General features: G+C 45.2%; 1 protein-coding gene and 1 pseudogene across 1 annotated transcript in view; both read right to left on the reverse strand.

The window, feature by feature from the left end:
• The window catches only part of Atp7b (ATPase copper transporting beta), a 76,529-nt gene that overhangs the window by 54,405 nt on the left and 1,240 nt on the right, over positions 1–20,884 (reverse strand). The gene's annotated exons all lie outside the window — the stretch shown is intronic.
• On the reverse strand, positions 13,464–13,830 carry LOC131894348 (transcription and mRNA export factor ENY2-like; annotated as a pseudogene).

Below are 20,884 nucleotides of genomic sequence, written 5' to 3' on the forward strand. Positions count from 1 at the left end.
TTAATGAAGACTTCTCTTTGTCTCTAACTAGTAGATGACTTCAGAATGACTTTTCCCGCTACCTGCCTATTCAAGAAAAAAATCCCATGTAGACCATCAACCAGTCCCATTAGGAAATGCCATTAAAACCACCACTCTTAAAAAAACCCTGTATTGCCCCCTCTGCCCCTTGAGTAAAAATGACCTTCGGCATAACAAAACTTAAATGTATTTGCTTAAGAAAAGCAGCTTCCCTTTGAAGTCACATTTTTAAAGTATTTTATCTGAGAAATTGAGATCAGCAAAATAAGGAACATCGTTTATAAAAAAGAGGAAGAAACAGGAAGTATGACTGTGGACAGAGCACTTGTACAGCATGCTTCGTCACAAAGAAGTCACCAATAAACAGAAGTAAAGGAAGAGCCATTTGTCTAGCTTGTAGTTGGGAAAGCTTATGCTGAACAAAATCTCCTGAAAATATAAAGCAACAAGACCCAAACTTCACACTCCCATCTCCACCCCAACACCTCAGACTTGACTCCTGTCACTAAGACACACACACACACACACACACACACACACACACACACACACACACACCGACAAACCTCTCCCCATAGGAGACCCGGAGCTACCTCCAGGTGCAAACTTAGTCCCAGTCCCCAGAGCCTCAGCCGGTCTTCTGGTGCACTGACCTGGGAACTCCTTTCCAGGGTTCTAGGTAAAACACCTGGCGGCAATTCTTCCTCCGGCTGGGGAGAGTCTTTCTCCTCCGAAGACTCCAGTCTGGCCAAGCTCCCGACCCTAGAGCTCCTCCTGAAAGAGCACTTTCTGTGCACGGACAGCAATGTCACCTGTGGGTTACTCAGAGTTGCCAGGAAAGATGGCTCCGGGTTCAGATGCACCTTGCCCTTAGCTTTCTCCATCGCCAGGTCCATCCGTCGCTCCTTCCCTTCCCACTAATGCAGTTCAGCCTCACCACACTTCTGGTAGTGTGAGGAAAACGCTTTCAAAAGGTCTTGCTCATTAGCAGGGACAGGCGCCCTTCTCAGCTGGGCAAATTGCAGGCAGGGAGAGGCAGTTTTCAGTCTGCAGCCAGCTCAGGAACTTGCACACATCGCATGCCGTCACTGAGTGCCTATTTGCTTATTTTCTCTCCACCCAACCCAATTGGCAGCCTCTCACTCAGCACAGGTGTGGGCTACTGTGGGCCCCAGCACAAAATCCATACACAGTCCTGAACAGTCAGGAGCCCAGCACCTACTCATCTCCCAAAGCCAGGCACGGCTTCCTTTTGGCCACCTGTACTCCTAGAAACCTGGCTAGAGACAAAAGTGATGGGCCACTTCCTCGTGGTGCCAAGCTGCAAAGGTTTTCCTGGAATAATTTCAGTGGCCTCTCCCAGAACTCCAGCACTGGCAGAGGGCAGCCTACTGGGGAAGCAAAGTATTTCCCAGAGGACATGACTTGCATTCCCAAACAAGTGTTAGAAAGCTCCATGTTTCCTTCAGCCTTGCTTTCCCTTGACTTCAATAAAAGCTGACTGCACAATCTCACGGCTAACAAGGCGCATTCATCCTTTATACTGGCACAATCGGCAGGAACTAATCCATAACTCAGGCTTCTCAGGCTACCTGCTGTTCCACCTGAGGATTACCAGACAGAGACAGAACCGTGTGGAAATCCAGGCAGTTGCCCTCTGTCAGGCAGGGCAGTCTTTCCCATCCCCCACCTGACCCATTCAGAGTCTGAAAGGAAGGTGACTCCATGGGAGGAAAACTCAGACAGACACTGATCCTGGCAACACCTACTGTTGGTGTGGAAGGTGCACAGTGCAGAGTGAACTGAATCAGTGTGTAAAGCATCCACTTTGCTCATTTCTGCATTACTCCTCACAGCTGAATGCATCATGCTCAGGTCACTGGAACATGTATTTAGAACCCATCCCCTTCTGGGAGCACACAATGACACCTCTTTTGAGGTCTACCTGAAAATGGCTTCAAGAACTCTGGACCAAGAGATCTGCCCTTGGGCTAGTGGTAGCTCAAGGATAGAGCTCAGCTGGAGCTGCTTAGCAAGCTTCACCCTGGGTTCCAGCTCCAGTACAACAGCCAACCAACCCTATAACCAGCCCAACAACCAACCCAACAACCAGCCCAATAACCAACCAACCCAACAACTAACCTAACAACCAGCCCAACAAACAACCAACCCAATAACCAACCAACCCAACAACCAGGCCAACAATCAACTAACCCAACAACCAGCCCAATAACCAACCAACCCAACAACCATCCCAATAACCAACCAACCCAACAACCAACCAACCCAACAACCAACCAGCCCAATAACCAACCAGCCCAACAACTAGCCTAACAACCAACCAACCTAACAACCATCAAGAAGTCTGTTTTCTTTGAGGGAAAGCAAGCCTATCAGTGGTCCACTTGCCAAAGGCATTCACTGTTCTTTCCCTCCCATAAGGATCTGACATTGTTACAACTTGTGAAGCATGTTCAGTCAGTCAACTCTTCCAAACTATGTATGCATTTTATTTTTATCTCCCAAATACGGTCAAAACGAAAACAGAGCCTGCCTCAATTTCCAAGAAACACTGACCAAGCCAGGACCCAACAATGAAAAGACAAGTAGGACACCAAGGGCTTGGGCTCCCAGCCTTCCTGCCAGAGCCCAACACTGCGGGAGCTGAGACAACTCAGACTCTCCCTAGCTAGTGGTTCTATTTCCTGGAGGGATGTCAGGTTCCTGCAAGCTTGCTGACCCTTGAATTTGGTGTACTGGGCAAACTGAAGTTTATCTCTTTAACCCATTAGACTATTGCAAAATTTTAGACATTTTGGTAGAAATCATCTCAAGAAGTATCATTTCTTTTAGAACATGAATTTTTAAAGTTTTAGCATTTCCTTAGTGATATAAGATTATTACAAATACAAATGCTTCAGCATTGTGACTGGGAATATATACTTGGATTCAACCTGACTTGACTGCAGCCATCTTGAGTCAAAACCACCATGATTCTATCCTGGTTGGTTTCCCAAAAATAATTTCCTGCAAATAGTAAAAACTGTTATAGTGCTATGGAACTCTATAACCAGACCCTGACCTGGGGATGTGCCTGACATCGTTGATACTAGCTTGAGATCAATCAGGTATACTTGAAACGGATGCAGTCACTTCTGACTTGACTATACTGTGTTTGGGGGGGAGGGGGGTTAAAGGATCAAAGCTAGAGACTGAAGTAGGCTAAACTGTGTCTACACTGTGCTATGAGCTCTGACCCCGACTGCTGGGATCCACTAGTTTTGCTGCCACCCTCGACCTTACTTTTATAAGACCCTGATACACTGCACTCTATGCAACCCATATTATGTTCAGCCTTCTCACAGTACCTTATGACTGATCCTCATCTTCAGGGACCAGATTTTTCAGAAAGGTGGCTAAAGTATGCTGGGATTTATACCCTAGATGCTTTTAAATAGTTCATTCTGTTAACTCATGAAACATGGGAAATGTAAATGCTTTCTTGTCCAAAGTGTCCTAGATAATCACCCAGATCCAGAACACAACCAGAAAAGTGAGCTAGGGTCAGTTTGGGAAGGACAGAAGGGAAGGGTAGACCTTGTCTTGGAGCTGATGGTAAATCACCAGGAGGATTCTGTTGTCGCTGCTGCAGGCATGGTTGAATGCCGGAGTGTTTGAGCTTTTGTTTTTACTTTTTATTGCTGTGGTACTAAGGTAGATCCCAGGACCTCCTACATAGTGGGCAAGCACACCTGGAAGAATTTTTAAGCAAAAGACTTACAAGACTGTAATATATTTGTGATGTGGAAATACAGTTCTATTAGAACATGAAGATGGGGGGGGGGGAGGCAATTACAGGCACAGGTCACTTCTTGAACCACAAGATCCAGCTAGTCCTAACTCCTCTTTCATCACCCCCTCACATCTGACCCCAGTCCTCTCTCTCAGTCCCATCTCCCAGACTACTCTGACTCAGCCTCCTCTCTTCTGACTTGTCTCTGTCCCGTTGGAATTCCAACAGTGCTGAGATCAACACTATCTGCACATTACTCAGCCTGTACCGTTAAGGGAATTCCAACCAGCAAGAGCAGAGCACGCACTTGGAGAGACAGAAGAAACTCCTTATTTATAAGAGGCTGCGTGCGACCCAAGCTCACACTTTGAAAAGGTCCTGCAACTTTCATAGGTCTAGGAACAGGGTTGCTCTTTGAGTTTCGTGTCCACCAAAAGGAATTTCCATCAGGCGTGTTTACAGGAACAGACATTTTGTACAGAGAGATGTTTTGCAGGTAGCAATAAAAGTAAGTAAATATTTATTAGAGTTATGGGACTTCAATGTGGCCGAATGGGGGAGAAGGACAAAGCGAACGGCCCAAAGCATCTTCCCAATGTGGCCACACTAACTCAATCCCCTTTTTCTGATTTTCACTTTTGTTTTGTTTTGTTTTGTTTTTCAAGACAGGGTTTCTCTGTGTAGCTTTGCGCCTTTCCTGGAACTTGCTTTGGTAGACCAGGCTGGCCTCAAACTTACAGAGATCTACCTGGCTCTGCCTCCTGAGTGCTGGGATTAAAGGTGTGCGCCACCACCGCCCGACTGATTTTCACTTTTAATTTGGCTCTTTTAATTGGCCTCTTGAAAACAGGTGGACAGACCTGACTGGATGCACAGGTTGTGACCCCACCCCTACCCCCCATCTCCCCGCCCCCAGTTCGATAACATTAGTAGTTATTAGGGCATACAAACTTTGGCAGGTACAAGGACATCTTTCTCAGCAAACAGGATCTACAATGTGACCTTTACTGAGATAGCTGTGGGAATTACTCCTCCAGGGTAGTGTTTCTTTTTCCCAGCAAAAGAAGTATAGGGGTCTCAACAAGCAGGCAGAAATCAGCACACTTCAGTAAAACCAACTCAGTCTACTTCTACATAACCCTCTGGTTACTAGGCAAAGATTTCTAGGAAGCTATTATAACAGAGTAATAATTTGGTTTTATTAGAGGTTTATGTAATTATATAAATAGTCTCATCATCTCCTGTCCATTATCTTTCCAAGAAGCTCAGTGCCCTTTGTCCACTCACTCTGCAAACTGATTCTCCACTCCTGCTTCTCCTGCCTAGTAGGTGCTCAGTTCTGAGAAGTGGCTAAGCACTGGAACACAAGGCTCTTCCATCTATGGTAATGAACAAACATCAGTGTTAGGTAAGCCAGTTTAAATATATTTAAACAACTGAGTTGAGCTGTATGTACAAAGAAGGGCGTGCTTTCTCACCTAGAATTCTTAGGGGTTTGGGTTTCATTTTTCTTTTTGATGGGGTCTTACTATAGCCCCAGCTGGCCTCAAACTTGTGGCAATCCTCCTGCCTCTGCTTTCTAAGTGCCAGTATTATAGACATGTCTCACCATGCCTAGAAGTTCTACCTAGAACTGCACGGTGATTTTCTGTCCCCTTCATACAAATCCAAGGGCAAATTGTTCTCTTATTCATTCCTTCTAGAACAACAGGTCTTCAAAGTGTCTTCTTGCACCCATGTATTTATTGTGCAAATTTTGCTGTTACCTAAAACAAAATACACACACACACACACACACACACACACACACACACACACATGCACATATATATGCCACACACACCCTTTGCTGTCCCAAACAACTATTTTGCAAGCTGAGAAGCCTGGGTCCCAAAAGCAGATGGGCAGCTCATGTTTCCATGAACCCCTAGGACAAAAGGGCCCTGTTCGGGGGAGGGACAGCTGGCGAAGAAAACATTTCAGCACTCAAAAAGATTACCAGCTCAACCCGGTGGAGCCTCCAAGAAAGACCCTGGGGCGGGCCAGGCCAGCCCACTAAGGAACAAGAAGAGTCTCAGATTCTATGACAGGACAGGAAGGCAGAATCTGACACTAAGCTGCACACTGGACACAGAGGCCTGGAAGTTTCCCACACTGAGAATATCTGGTCAGTACAAACACTACGTTCACCACAGCTAAGGGCCCACTGCTCATCCACCCTGCATGCCAGAACACAGATCAGCATGACTGAAAGCCAAGTGTTAAGTGTACACACAGCATAAGATCTCAAAAATCTTTCTCTGGGGTCTAGCCCTGTAAATCTTGCCTGGCCCTCTCATCTATGTACCCTCGAAAACTTGCCAGATCTAACCCAGGTCCCACATCTAGTGTCCCAGCCTACTCTGGCCACCTCTGCCTACACCACAACCAGTTTCTAGGTTTCTATCATGACCTGCTCTGCCTATCCCCTAACTCACAAGTTCATCCCATACCACACAAAACCTCTGCACCCAGCCATATCTGACCTCATACTCCAGGCTGGAACTGGGAACTGGGAACTGGGGCATGCGTACTATACACTAACCCAGCTCCATCTGTCCATCTGACTTCATTCCACCTAAGCCATTTCCAACATGCTCACATATGCTCTCTTCCAGGTCCAACATGCTCACATATGCTCTCTTCTGTCCCAAGCTGCCCTGTCCATATCAGACACAGAACACAAGAAGGTCACATGCCCAGATCTCATGGCAAAAATGCAAACAACATGAAAGATCAAGCCAGTATCTCCCACCATAAATCCACCAGTCATGTCGAAATGCTGTTGATGAGAATTAATTATATGAGCCCCAGGGCACAGCATTTTAAAGAACAATCATGAACTTCACTGAAGAATTCAAGGAGTGTAGAGAAGACACAAAGAAACAACCTAATGGAACTAAGGAGAAAGAGTTTAAGAATAAACTCCTGAGTGATGATCAACAAACAGTGAACAGCCAGGCGTGGTGATGCACCTCCCCGCACTTGGAAGTAGAGGTAGACAGATCTATGAGTTCAAGGCCAGCCTGGTCTACATAGTAAGTTCCAGGACAGTCCAAGCTGCACAATACTGAGATCTGAGATTTTGTCAAAAAAGGAGAAGAAAAAGGAAAAGAAAATAGGACAGGAAAGGGTGGGGGAGAAAGCACAGACAAACATGAGGCTGATGGAAATGATGAAGACATCCTGGGCTAGAGAAGCAAATTCAATAAAGACCCAGAAACCCTGAGGAAGACCAGCCGAAATGAAGATGGAACTGGAAAACCCGACTAGAAAACCTAAGGCACAACCTTACAGGAGAATGGATCAAGAGAAGACAGAACATTAGGACTTGAAGATAAAGTAGACAATCTAGACCAAATAAGCAAGGAATACAAAAAAAATCATTCAAAAGAGAGAAAAAAAAAAAAAGGAAAGGTAAGGAACATACATAAAATGTGGGACAGCATTAAAAAAAAAAGCCTTTGAATTATAGGCACGGATGAGAGAAAATAGACAAGTAGACTAATGGAAGAAAATCTAAGACCAAAACATAAAGTACACTTAACTTTAGCAACTTAATATTTGACAAAAATGCCAAAAATATATGCTGGAGAAAAGAAAGCACCTTCAGCAAATGGTGCTGGGAAACCTGGCTGTCCATATGCCCAAGAAATTAGACCCGTATCTATCACCTTGCATGAAAACTAACTCCAAATGGATCAAAGACCTCAATGTGAAACCTCCAACACTGAAACTACTGGAAGAAAACATAGTCAGTACCCTCCATAACACAGGTGTAGGAAAAAGACTTTCTGAATAGAACTCCGTTTGTCTTAAGAATTAATGCCAACTGAGCTGGCTTCCTGGAGCCCAAGGCTGTTAAAGTCATGGGTCTTGAAGGAGAATTTACAACTTCCACTTTACTAATGCAGCATAATTCCTAACTACATTCTAAATATTTGTCCTTAGACCCACAGATAAGTATAGTCCTGATTCCTCACCAAGGAAACTTCTCTTTGCAACAGCTGGAGACCATTACAGAAAAACACAGCCAATCAAAATGCCGAGTTGTGAAGCCCAGTCCCAATGGAGATATCCACAAAACAACTCCAGCACCTAACGCTCAGAGAACATAGCAAAAGAGGAGGGGAGTAGGGGGACTGTTGTGGGGGGCCATCCCACCCCCACTTTTCCCCAGGTACTCTTGAGTAGAAGCAGCAGGAAATATTAGAAGTATAGAGGGGAGAGTAACAGATAGAAAATACAGGATAGCCTCCTAATCCATCGGGCCCTGACTGTCTCTGCCAAAGAGATTTTAAAGGAATGCCAAGGGGTAGAGCAAAAGACCTCCCCCCAGCACAGCCAAGTGCAGACCATCCCAAACACCTGCTCTCAGGCCCGTGGTCCAATCACCCTCTTTATGCAGCCCTGGGTAAAGTCACTAGGAAACCTAAATGGGCTCCGACAGACTGTAAGAACTGGAGGATTGGGGAGTTTGCTGTGAGATTGCGTCTCTTAGAATGTCCGAAGCTACCCCCATAAAGTCTCAACAACATGAGTGCATAAACATAAGCTGAACAAAAAAAATAATAGACACTCTAAAGTGGACGGATGGCTGGGAGGAAACACAGAAGTTCTCAACCCTACATGAAGATCTACAGTCAACTAAAAAATGCTGAGAAAAGGAGAACTAGTCTTCCCCAGAGAAGAGCGCCACCATTGGTTACGGAAGCCAAACGGTCAGCCCTGAAAACACATATACAAGTAACATTATGCAGACTGAGCAGAGTGCATTTATATATTTAGGAATATATGTATAAGCATATGTGCATGTAACAATAATGAAAAAAGAAGCTAAATTTGAAAGAGATCAAGGAGGGGAATATGGGAGGCTTTGAAGACACAAAAGTATGCTGGATAGTTTTTATGTCATCTTGACTCAATCTATAGTCATCTGAGATGATGAAACCCCAGTTGAAGGAAAAAAAAAAAAAGCCTCCATCAGATTATGCTGTAGGCAAGCCTGTAGGGCATTTTTAAAATTGTGATTAATGTGGGAAGGCAAAACCCATTGTGGATGGGGCCACCACATGGTTGGTGATACATGGGTTATGTAAGAAAGTGGGCTGAGCAAGCCATGGGGAGCAAGCCAGTAAGCAGTACCCCTCCACGACCTCTGCATCAGCTCCTGCCTCCAGGTTCCTGCCCTGACTTTCTTTGAATGATAAACAATGATGTGAAAGTATAAGCAAAATAAACTCTTTCCTCCCCTACTTGCTTTTGGTCATTGTGTTTTATCACAGCAACAGACAAGCACTAAGACAGAAAGGGGGAAATGATGCAATCATATTAAAATCTCAAAAAATAAAGAAATAAAACTAAAACAAAACAAAACAAAAAACACCTCTACGGGAGCACAAGGAACATTTGCCCTTAGAACAGTAGAGGGCAGCATTCAGGGATGAAAATATTCATTTAATCTTCAGTCACCTGGATGGAGCAAGGCCAGGCGCTGGTCAGAGTTCCCCGATGGTCCCACACCACTGCATAAGGAAACTAATGGTTTCCAAGACGGAACAGCTAGCTCAGTAGGACTTTTACACTGGGGTCTGAATAAGAAATGGAAACAAGCCAACCAACCACAGGCAAGCTCACTGGAGAGTGTTCTTAAAGTTCTATTTGCCTAACAGCCTAGAGTAGAAAAATAACAGTAGTTACATTATAGGAGGACCAGATAGGGCCAAAATGAGAAAAACTTCAAATATCAAAGGAAAAGCTTCTATTTCACAGGTCATTGTGTGTACAGTCTCCTCCCTGGCTACTCACCTCACCTGGATCCACCTAAATAGCTCCAGCCTGCTGTAAATTCCAGCGGGTACACACAAGTCTGCTGAGTAATGGTGAGATAAAACTCCCAGTCCAGGCACTGTCTATGCGCTCAAGCTCCACCACTAACCTGGAGAGGTCTCTGGTGCCACCTGGAGGCCCAATCACATCCCAATCCTCTCACTCTGCCCACCACTGGACACTCATGTTATAGCTCTTCCTTGTTAAGATTCCCTGCCCCAGCCTACAGGCCCTCTTCCTGAAATACTATAACATGGAAACAACCAAAAAAACATGAGCATTCTTGGACTCCACCACCTACCAGATTGCTTTCTTCTCATAGCTCAGAGTAACCCATTTTGGCCACCATGGTCAGCCTCCAGGAGACCCTGGGATTTCTCCTATTCTATTCCACTCTGAGCCCTACACTAGAGCCTTGTAGGCCCCAAAGTGCTAAGTGCTGGAGTGCCGCCCAAATCCCCTCCAACTCCCTGGCCCCTTCCCTTCCCCCAGCTTATCCTATAGGTCTCTTCTTCAAATGTATACATTCTCTGCTAATCTGATCCAGTCCCATGGAAATACACCTTTCTTAGTCTGATCAGGATGTATAACAAAGCACCTCAGGCCGGGTCTTTTGTAAATGACGACAACGGACTTCTCAAAGCGTAGGTCAGGAATCTAAGATCAAGGTGAGCAGATAAAGGGTGTGTTGGGCACTGCTCCCCACTTCTGGGAGGCACATCTTAGTTGCATCCTCATACGTCAAAAGAGCTAAGGAAGTCACTCCTTCCAGCCTCTCTTCTAAATTGATAACTTCTTTATTTTTTGAGTTTAGACATAATTACATCGTTCCTCCTTTCCCTTTTCAAGCCTCTTTTATAAGGGCACCGATCCCATTAGGTCTGCCCTCCTGAGCTAATTGCTTCCAAAGACCTGACTCCAATACAGGAATCTGGAGAAGACACAAATTCGTTCCCTGGTACACTTAGGAACCCAAATGCCTTGTCGCCATCTCCCTTGGATGTTTACTAAGCACCACAAAGTTAGCTTTTCCACAACTGAGTTCCCAGTACTCTCCCCTTCCCTGCCCTTCCAAAGTCTTCATTAGTACATGAGATTTCTCCTGGCTATGGCCCAGGATTCACTCCTGAGAAGTGTCTCCTCTCAAATCTAGCGGTAAATGTCCAGCAAGTCCTGTCAGTCCCACCTTCGAAAGACAGCCAGCATCAACCCCCTGAGCACTTAAAAAGATAGTTTTATGTGCACGGGTGTTTTGCTTACATGTATGTCTGTGAACCACTTGCATGCTTGATCTCCTCAGTACCCCGAATAGGGTGCCAGATCTCCAGGAACTGGAGCTATGGACCGCTGTAGGTGCTGGGCTGAGAATCAAACACAGCTCATTTGGAAGAACAGCCAGTGCTCTGAAGAGCTGAGCCATCCATCCCTCCAGCCTGGATCCAGGATGGACCCAGCCCATCTCACCAGTAGTCTTTTAAAGACTTCTAAAGTGGTCTTGGAAGGGTGTGCCTATAATCCCAGCACTCAGGAGACGGCAGCAGGAAGACTGCCGTAAGTTCAAGGCCAGCCTGGGTTGCACAGCAAGTACTAGACCAGTAAAGGCAACTAACAGGTCCCTGTCTTAAAAGGCAGAAAAAGAGAAAAATTCCTAAGTGACCTCTGGCTTGTCAACACAAAAGTCAGAAGCCCTTTAATGGGAAGTTATTACTCCTCTGAGGGGATTCCAGGCTGTTCCTCGCACTCAAGAGTAGAACCTAAAATCCTTACGACCTGTAAAAAAGCATGGTGCCCTCTCCCTGGTCTTGGGATCTCATACTCCCAGACTAGACCTTCACTCTGATGACCATTCCTATCTTCCTGTTCCTTAAATAAAGGGACTTAGAACCACCTGCTTCCTCAGTATAGAAACTCCTCCTACCAACATTCCACATGCAGATCCTCTTCCATCCCCTTAGAGATCCTCACTCACATGTTACCTCATAAATCAGTTCCCCCAAAAAGACTTCATTTAGAGTACAAATATTCCTAACTCCCTGCCTTATTTTCCTCCCCCACAGAAGTCAGTCAGCACAGGCCACAGTGATTACTGACTTCTTGTTGGCTATCAGCAAATTTTATATATATATATATATGTAGGACTTCAGTTCCACAGGGCAGGAACCCTTTGTCAATTTGTTCCAACACTTGCTGTATTCCCTGTACTAAAACAGTGCTGGGCTTAGTTTCCCAACATTTGTTGAATACATGAATGAATTTCTGTGATTGTAGAGAACTGAAATGTTGCTGGTCTTGAGTCAACTTTATCATCTTGGGTTATCTTCAGCCTTCTTAATAAGATGTTGCTTGATCTAACATCTAACCTTGTGCCTCATAGGTAAATCCTTTTGGAATGTATGAACCTGTAAGGTCTCCCAACCAAAGGCTAAGAATATCATCAGACAGCATCTGGGGCATAGAGTAGATATCTCCCTCCTTTGCTGTCATCTGCCTCCCTGACGTTCCCGTAATGGATTTATAATTTTCACTGTTCTGTCTCTATATAAACATTAGGAAACCATTACCATGGCCGAGTATGGTATTTAGGGTATCTGTGTTTCTGGGCCATTGTCAATCATACTTGGCCCCAGAATAAACCATCTTATATTCCTTTTGAAGTGATCATTGAGTTTTGCATCAGCTGGTAAAAAAATAATTAAAAAAAAAATCAAAGTCAGGTCTCTGGAAAAAATCCTGATGACTTAGAGCAAATGAAGACACATTTTTTGCAAGAGCAGCGAGTTGGGTTTTAGTCAATACACAATCATTTTTATGATCAAATTTAAGTAGATCTCTGGAATGCCTTCAAGATCATTCTTGCATTGTCTGAAACGTCTGGCTTCCTTCCACCCATGTTAATCTCCCCATTGAGTGTTTGCTTGGCTGCACCCCAGTGCCTTCGCCCCAGAGCCCCATTATTCTTTCCTGTGAGGTAGGCTGAGAATTTTCCATCTCACTTCTGTTTCCCCTTTCACGACAGTCTCTATTCTGGGTCCACTCTCTTGTGATTATTCTGAGAGATCAAGAGAAACCCTGCAGCGCTCCATACACTTCGCTTGGTGGTTTTGTTGATTTGTTTGTTCTGTTTTGTTTCCATCAAGTATCCTAGCTCACTGCTCTCCAGATCTACTTTCCACAAGCATCAGGCTCTGGCCACAGTTTATCCAGGTTCTTTGCCACACTGTAATAAGGATGGCCTTCCCTCCAGCTCCCAGGAAGACTCTTACCATGTCTACCTGCGGTCTCGTGACAATGGCTCTCACTGCTCATATTTCTACCAACACTCTGATCAACCACTTAATGTCTCCAAGAAGATCCCAGCTTTGTCCACGTACCGCTGCCTTCTGATTCTCACCAGAATCACTCTGAATGCTTTGTTTAGAACAATCTATGGTTTTTCTGGCCTGATCTTCCAAACTCTTCCAGCCTCCCACTACTTCCCAGTTCCAGGTATTTGTTACAGCACTCTCCTCAACAGCAGTCTCTTTGTCTATCTGGGCCACTAAAAACACAGTGATTTATAAAGAACAAGAACTGTGCATCTCAGCATTAAGGAAGGCAAGAAATCCAAGATCAAAGCCATTAGGTCAGTCTCTAGTCAGGGTTACGTTTTTTGTTTTTTCTTGAAACTCATTCATGAGATTTATTTATTAAAATAACAAATTTAGGAAAAAAATCAATACAATGTATACATCATCACTGAAAGCTGTATACCATCATACACAAAAGGACTTTATTTTGGGAAATCAACCTCTAATTTATGACAAGTTTTACTTTCAGAACTAAACCCACAGAACACCATATTCTAGCTCACCCTTAAAGACTGGCGTGCTGAGCAAGGAATGTTCTTATTCTTTGTAGGAGCTCCTTCTTCACACTGTCAGGTACCAGGGCTCTGCCTTTGGAGTGATTTCAGCCACCAAGTCATCAAGCATACCGTGTTCTAGTCCTTTTTCTTTGTTTACCTCTTCACAGTGTGCCTTCAACTGACCCTTCCAGCCACACTCGATTAACTGAGCTCTCAGCAACTCTTTGAGGCGTTCTCTTTCTCCGCTTTCTATTAACTTCTGGTTAACTGCTGCTCTCATCCGCTCATCTTTGTTCATCTTGCTAACCACACTCTTCGGCTGCCCGGACTTACCAGGGTTCCGTTTCATTCAAGATGGTGCCCTACTGCTGCACTGTCCTGAGAGAAGGACCAGTGTCCTCTGGTAGATGGGGCAGAAAGGGACAGGAGGCAGGGAGCAAACACTTTCCATGAAGACTTTTCACACAGGCATCTAATCCCAATTTCACGAGGACTCAACCCTCACGGCTCAGTCACGTCCTAAAGGGCATGGCCCTTAATATTGCTGCACTGGGATTACGTTTCAACATGAATTTAAGGACATTGAAATCAACACTGGGACGGAAATGCCCTGGCATTCATGGAAGGTGGAGGGCAGAGAGGTTTCAGGACAGCAATGAAGGAAACCAGAGAGCTCAGAAAAGCAGGGCTAGGATTGCCGCCTGCATGTCAGGAGGCACAACAAAGACTCGGAACAGACCTGCTCATGACTGTAAAACCCACAGACTACCCCTACCTGCCAATTCCCCTCAAAGGCTTATTACCCAGGGATAACTCTTCAAGCTGCCATGTCTAGTGAAAAACACTAACCACAATGGTATTATTTTTTTTTCTAAATCTTAGACAGTAGCAAAACTAGATAACATATTGTTCATCTATCCATCTACACATGAAACATTTTTGAAACACAAAAGGCTGAATTACAGGGGCTGCAGGTATAGCTGGATGGTAGAGAGTATGTGCTTGGTGTACCTGTGGCTCTGTGTTCAAATCCAAAGCAATACAACCTGGGTTCTAACAAACACAAAACAGGGAAAGGCAGTTGACCGTGGGAGCCCGTTTTCAGGTTCCTCGTGGCTTTACCCAGCAGGTCCGCATAGAGGATGATTAGGACCACGGGCCTGAGTGCAGGTGTCTGAGATGGTCTGTACTTGGCAGTGCTGGGGGGAGGTCTTTTGCTCCACCCCTTGGCATTTCTATAAATACCTTAGGGCAGAGACAGTCGGGGCCGTTGAAATAGGTTCCAGGCCCTCTTGAGGCTATCCTTTATTTTCTGTTTATCTCCACACTCCAAATCCTTCTGTCTAATATTTCCTGCTGCTCTCGCTCAAGAAAACTCTGGGAAACTGTGGGGTTGGTGGGTAGTCACCCCGCAATTGACATCTACAATGGATACTTCTATAGATGGTGCAAAAAAGGATGAGGACAGCAGGCTAGAGACACAGGCTGATGGGTGAAACAAAAGGGGGGAGAAGAAAGAAGGGCAGACATATTACTAGCTAATATTCTTATTCTTCTTGGGGGGGGGGGGGCGTGGCGGGTGGCTATTCTGGATTGTCAACTTGACTACATCTGGAATTAACTAAAACCCAAGCTGCTGGGTACACCTGTGAGGGATTTTTCCTGATGGGATCACTCGAGGTGGGAAGACCCACCCTAAACCTGGGCCACACCTCCTGGTGGCAGCCTACACAGAAGACATGGAAGAAGGAAGTACTTGCTCTTTGCCTGCTCGCCCTCACTCTCGATGACAAGTTCATTGCTTCACTACTAGTATTAGGGCCAACTTCTTCAGGATTCTGGTGTACACTGAAGACCTAAGACACCCAGTCTTGTGGACAGAACAACTCTGGGGTTCTTGAACTTTCCACTGGGAGGCAGCCACTGTTGGAATAGTAGGACCACAGTCTGTAACCCACTCTAATAAATCCTATTGGGGGGGCGGGTCGTTCTATCAGATCTGATTCTCCAGAGAACCCTGACTGATACAGGGGATAAAAGTGTATGTGTCGTGAACGTGGTGCATGCATGCGAGAGGAGAGCACAGGCTGCTTTCCACTCTCTCTCTCCACCTTCTCCTTTAAGACAGGCTCTCTCACTCAAACGGAAGCTAGCCATTTTAGCTAGACCGGCTGGTCAGCCAGGTCCTATCAGCCTGTTTCCGTCCCTACCTCCCACAGTGCTGGGTCAACAGACAATCATGTCCATGCTTTCTACGTGGGTGCTGAGACTCAAATTCAAGTCCTCACACTTGCACGAAGGCTCCTACCCATCGAGCCATCTCCTCAGCCCCAATGTTCTTATTCTTACGCCGAGTGAGGTGCAGAGGCATAACCTACAGCGTGACATTTTATGACTGGATACAGATGTTTGCATGTATTCCATATCCAATAGACTGACAAAATACTGAGAAAAACGCAGAGTGGTCAACAAATGAAAACAAGGGCATGCAGAGGACTGACTCTCTCTAGCGAGGGAAATAAGTACAATAGCTACGGGAGGGCACAAGGTGACAGAGAGACTTCAGAATAAAAGCACAATCCACAGCCTCATGGGCAGAGGGAGATGGAGGTGAAGAGAGGCTAGGTCCTCAAAATTCTAGACAGGTAGAAAGAAGGGTCAAAGGTAGAGCAGGACCTTGAAAAGAAGGCTGAACTGCCCTCTGATTCTACAGAAAAGAAGAAAAGGTAGTTTGTACAGCATGGTGACATGGAGGGGGATAAGGCAGAAGGAGTGTGAGTTTAAGGCTAGCCTAGGCTACAGGACCTGGCCTCAAAGAAAAAGGAAAAGGGGGGGGGGGGGGCACGTTGTAGCTCTAAATAAAACTCGGCAGGGAAAGGGGGTGTGTAGAGCCAGGGAGAAAAGTTAAAGAAAGAACGCCCAGTGGTACCAATTTCCTTAAAGTAAGAGCAGAGGTCACTTGTTGAGAGGAAGAGACAAGGTTGAGCCAAGGGTCCCTCCTACAATGGTGACAGTCTGTAAGGTCATAACCAGACAGATAAAGGGCCAAAGGCACACTGAGATAAGAAACAAACTGCTAACAGAAGCAGCTACACAGTTGCCTGACTTTCTGGCACCAGCAAAACTTACATTCTGAAAGGGCGGATTTCACAATTTCTGGTCATCGACCTTGGGGTTTAGCTCTGTGTATAAACACAAAGCCCCGGGGTCCATCTTGCCCTGGTTAGTTTTTATGTCAACTTGACACAGGCTGGAGTCCTTCTGGAAGAGGAAACCTCAATTACTGCAAGCCTGAGGGGCATTTTCTTAATTAATGATTGATGTGGTTGGGCCCATCCCATAGGGGGTGGTGCCACCCCTGGGTGGGAGGCCCTGGATGATATAAGAAAGCAAGCCATGATGGGCGAGCCAGTGGCAGAAGCCTCCATGGCTTCTGCATCAGCTCCTGCCTCCAGGTTCCTGCCCTGTTTGAGTTCCTGTCCTGACTGCCCTCAGGGATGGACTGTGATGTGGGACTGTAAACTGAATAAACCCTTCCTCCCCAGCTGCTTTTTAGACACACCCCTAGCCACACAAAGAAAAATAAAGCCATTCTGCTCTGCTCTATGGCGTCCACCTTTGAACTGCTGTTTTCTTCTGTAAAGTAGTTTAAAAAACAAAGGGTTAGGATGCAGCTGGCAGGTATAAGGCCTCCATCCCCAACATCACGACAAATAAATAAACAAATAAACATTAACAGGCATTTTCAGAATTTCACCTGGTAACGTATTTTTCTCATTCGATTGAAACAATATGGAGCCGCTTGACCAAGGATACTTCCTTCATACCTGCCTGTGCTGTGGTTATCAGCGAGCAGTGACCATGTCGCCACCGTGGCCACCCTCTGACTCAAACTGGAACGACTGTCAGTAAAGCATTTAAAATCCAGCTACTAAAATCCAGCTTCAGAGTTGGCTCAGTAGTTAAGTGCTCTGGCTGTTCTTCCAGAGGACCCAGGCTTGATACCCAGCACCCACATGGCAGCTCACAACCATCTTCAACTCCAGTTCCAGGGGATCCACCACTCCCTTCCGGGCACCAGGCACTAACATGGTGCACAGATATATATAGATATCTATATATATATATATATATAGATATCTATATATAGATATATATATATGCAGGCAAAAACACTCATACACATAAAAATAAATAAAAGAAAACTGTTAAAAAAAAAAAACCTAAAGCTACAAAAGAAACAATAAAAACAAAATAAAAAGCCAGGCTTGGTAGTGTACACCTGTAATCCAGGCATGGAAGGAACTGCATCACCCAGTGATTCCTGCCCCACAGAGAGGCCCCTGAAGAAAAACACAATGGGTGAAATAATGTTATAACTCATTGGTTCTGGAACAACTGAAGGGCACCTTTACAAACTGTGGAGAAGACGGAAGCCCACTGTAGTGACTCATGCCTCCAAGTCCAGCACTGGGTAGGAGGATGTTGTAAGTAGAAGGCCAGCCAGCGCTCCATAGCAAGATCCCCATCTCAAGAAAAGAACTATATTGTTAAATACTCTCACTTCCTTCAACACTAGCCATACACTTAAGAGATAACTACGACCTATATTGCTGTTAGAACTTTCCGGCCTCTGGAGCAGGGGCTAAACGACCTACTCTGCACTGGGAAAGCATACATACTGTGAAGAATATGCTTTAAATGCTCTAAGTCTAGTCCCTGTGTTTAAGCATCTCAGAGTTGCAAAGTTAAGCCAAATCATAGTTCAGTGACTGACACCAGACGTATGACCAAGTATCATGAAGTCCCAAGGACAGTGTGTTTTTGAGAAAGCTGGTCAGGCTGACCTAGGACCAAATACTAAATTTGCTCTTATTAGCAAGCTTCCTTGAGCAAGTTCTTTAACTGCTGCCTCAGTTTCCCTACCAGCAAGGCCTGGATGCCTTCTGCAGTTCTAACCGTGCCTGAAGTTAGCACAGATCCCATGGGGCAAGGGCTGGTCACGTCAGAGTCTCTAATTCTAGTGAGTGTTACTGTACATGGGGCACCTGAACATCTGAGTGATCGGCTATACATCAGGGTCTTGCCCAACTTCAGGATGGATAGTTCACTACAGCAGTTCACAGAACATAACAAAGGGCACAGCACAAAAACAGCCTAGCGGAGGAGAGGCAAGCAGCAAGGGAGAGGAGACGGGTTCCCAGAGGTTCCACGCCTTCTGCAGACAGGCCACCCACACACCCAGAATCTGCACAAGGTTCACTTTCTGGAAGTTCCCCAAACTCATCATTTAGGAGTTTTATGGAGGTTCCATTTCGTAGGCGGGGTTGATAAAATCATTCGTCATTTGTGACTAAACTAATCTTCAGTTCTTACCTCCTGGGAGGTGGGGGGTAGATTCTAACACCTGAACCACATGGCTGGTTTCTCTGGGGACCAGACCCAGTTCCAGTTCTAAAGCCACCTAAAAACACATCAAGGTCTGCCTCTTAACAGATCTCACTGACTTTGAAGGGCTCTCCTTGTGAACAATAAAACATGCTCCTATCACTCTCATTGAAGAAATCCCAAGAGTTTGGCTCCAATCAGGAACCCAGGACAAAGAGCAAATATTCATTTCCTATTATCACACTTGTGCCTAAGAACTTGGGACACTTCCTGGCTTCAGCACAGAACACTTGCCTGAAATGTGAATCACGTGGATCTCTATTCCAACGTAACTTCTCCTGGACGTCTTATCTGATCACCTACTAAAATACAACCTTCTTTGTCCTTATCCTTCCCCACTCCACTACCCGAGGGGGACCCTGCAGATGTCCTGGCAGGGAAGCCAACATGGGTCAGACTTCAGGGAGTCTAATGCCAGGCAGTTCATTGTCAGCATATTTAAAACACAATTTGGGAAAAGGTTTCCAGGCAACAATCATTTCAATCCAAGTACACAATAAAACTGAAGGTATGACTACATAGGAACTCCTTTACAAAGTACATGTGACCACGAGGGTGGGTTCTAGAGCTAAACAACCTGGAATCTAACGTGGTCTCTGACTGAGAGAGCATAGAGGTCAGCAGGCCATAAAATACATGTGACATTCCCCTTTAGGGTGGGTTCTACTGAGAGCTAAAGATAGAGGCTAGGGAAGGAAAAGTCTGGGATAATCATTCTGAGGAATTTGGGAGAGGTCTACCTCTATAGCAAAAAGTGAGTGAGGTCTGCCTCCACAGATAGCAAAAAGGTGACCAGGTCCTTAGCAATATCCACTCTCAGCTTTCTGGATGGAATGTAGATATATATACGTTTGTTTGTCTGTTTGTTTTTTTCAGATATTTTATTTCATCTTCCCTCTGAAGTGTCACACCTGCTTCATTAACATTCCTGGTTTTCTTGGTGCTTCTCTGTAAGTAGGTTGTAAAAAAACCTACCCTGTTGTTTACAATCATCCTCCTATCGATTCCCTAAAGGAAAGGTCTTAGGTCATAGCTGGATTCTCAGACCTTAGTATTTCTGACACCGTAGTCAAAACCTATAAACCTATATCAAATCAATCATGAGCACAAGACCACAGATTTGATTTTCAGCAATAACAGAATAAAGACATGGGGCATGGGTTGTGAAAATTAAATGAGAGTGAACACAGAGAAATACAAAGTAATACAACATCTAGCCCATGGTAAGCTCTGTGACTTTGTCTAAAGCAGTTATCAGTGTAATTCACAAGAGGGTGGGGTCAACATGGGCCAGAGCAGTTAACCAACTGCTCCAAGGAGAGGCGCAGGTCTTGACTTTCATCTGGTTAGATAAAGACTTTGCTCTCTGTGGGGACACTGCAAAAGATAGGAGATGTCTCCTCCTCTGCTCTGGCCACCCCTCCCCAGTGTGTGCTGTCTTCACATCAGGGTTCAAATGCCGTTTTCACACGGTAAGAATTACGAATTACCTACTCACCACCCCCCTCTCTCTGCCCATCCATTAACCTGTTCTCTTTCATTTCTACACACCAGAGTTTAATAAATTTCACTAAAGGGACACTCAATAAAACTGCTGGATTAACTCATTTCAGAGACCTGCACAAAAGGAGCAAGCTACTCTCCAGTCCAGTCACCCAGACCTAAAGAAATACTCAAGTATATATATTAAAAATCAAGCATAGGACAAGCTGAATGGTTCTGTGGGTGAAGGCACCTGTCACCAAGTCTGATCTCCTCCCCATCTCTCGCTCTCCCCCATACATACATAAAATAAATAATATTTTTTTTAAAATTCTAGTACAAATAAGGCAAGATGACTCACTAGGTAAAGGCACCTGCCTTTATGCCTGATGACTTGAGTTCAGTCCCCAGGACACACATGGTGGAAA

Source organism: Peromyscus eremicus, chromosome 17, assembly GCF_949786415.1.
Source record: "Peromyscus eremicus chromosome 17, PerEre_H2_v1, whole genome shotgun sequence".
NCBI classification, from domain to species: domain Eukaryota; kingdom Metazoa; phylum Chordata; class Mammalia; order Rodentia; family Cricetidae; genus Peromyscus; species Peromyscus eremicus.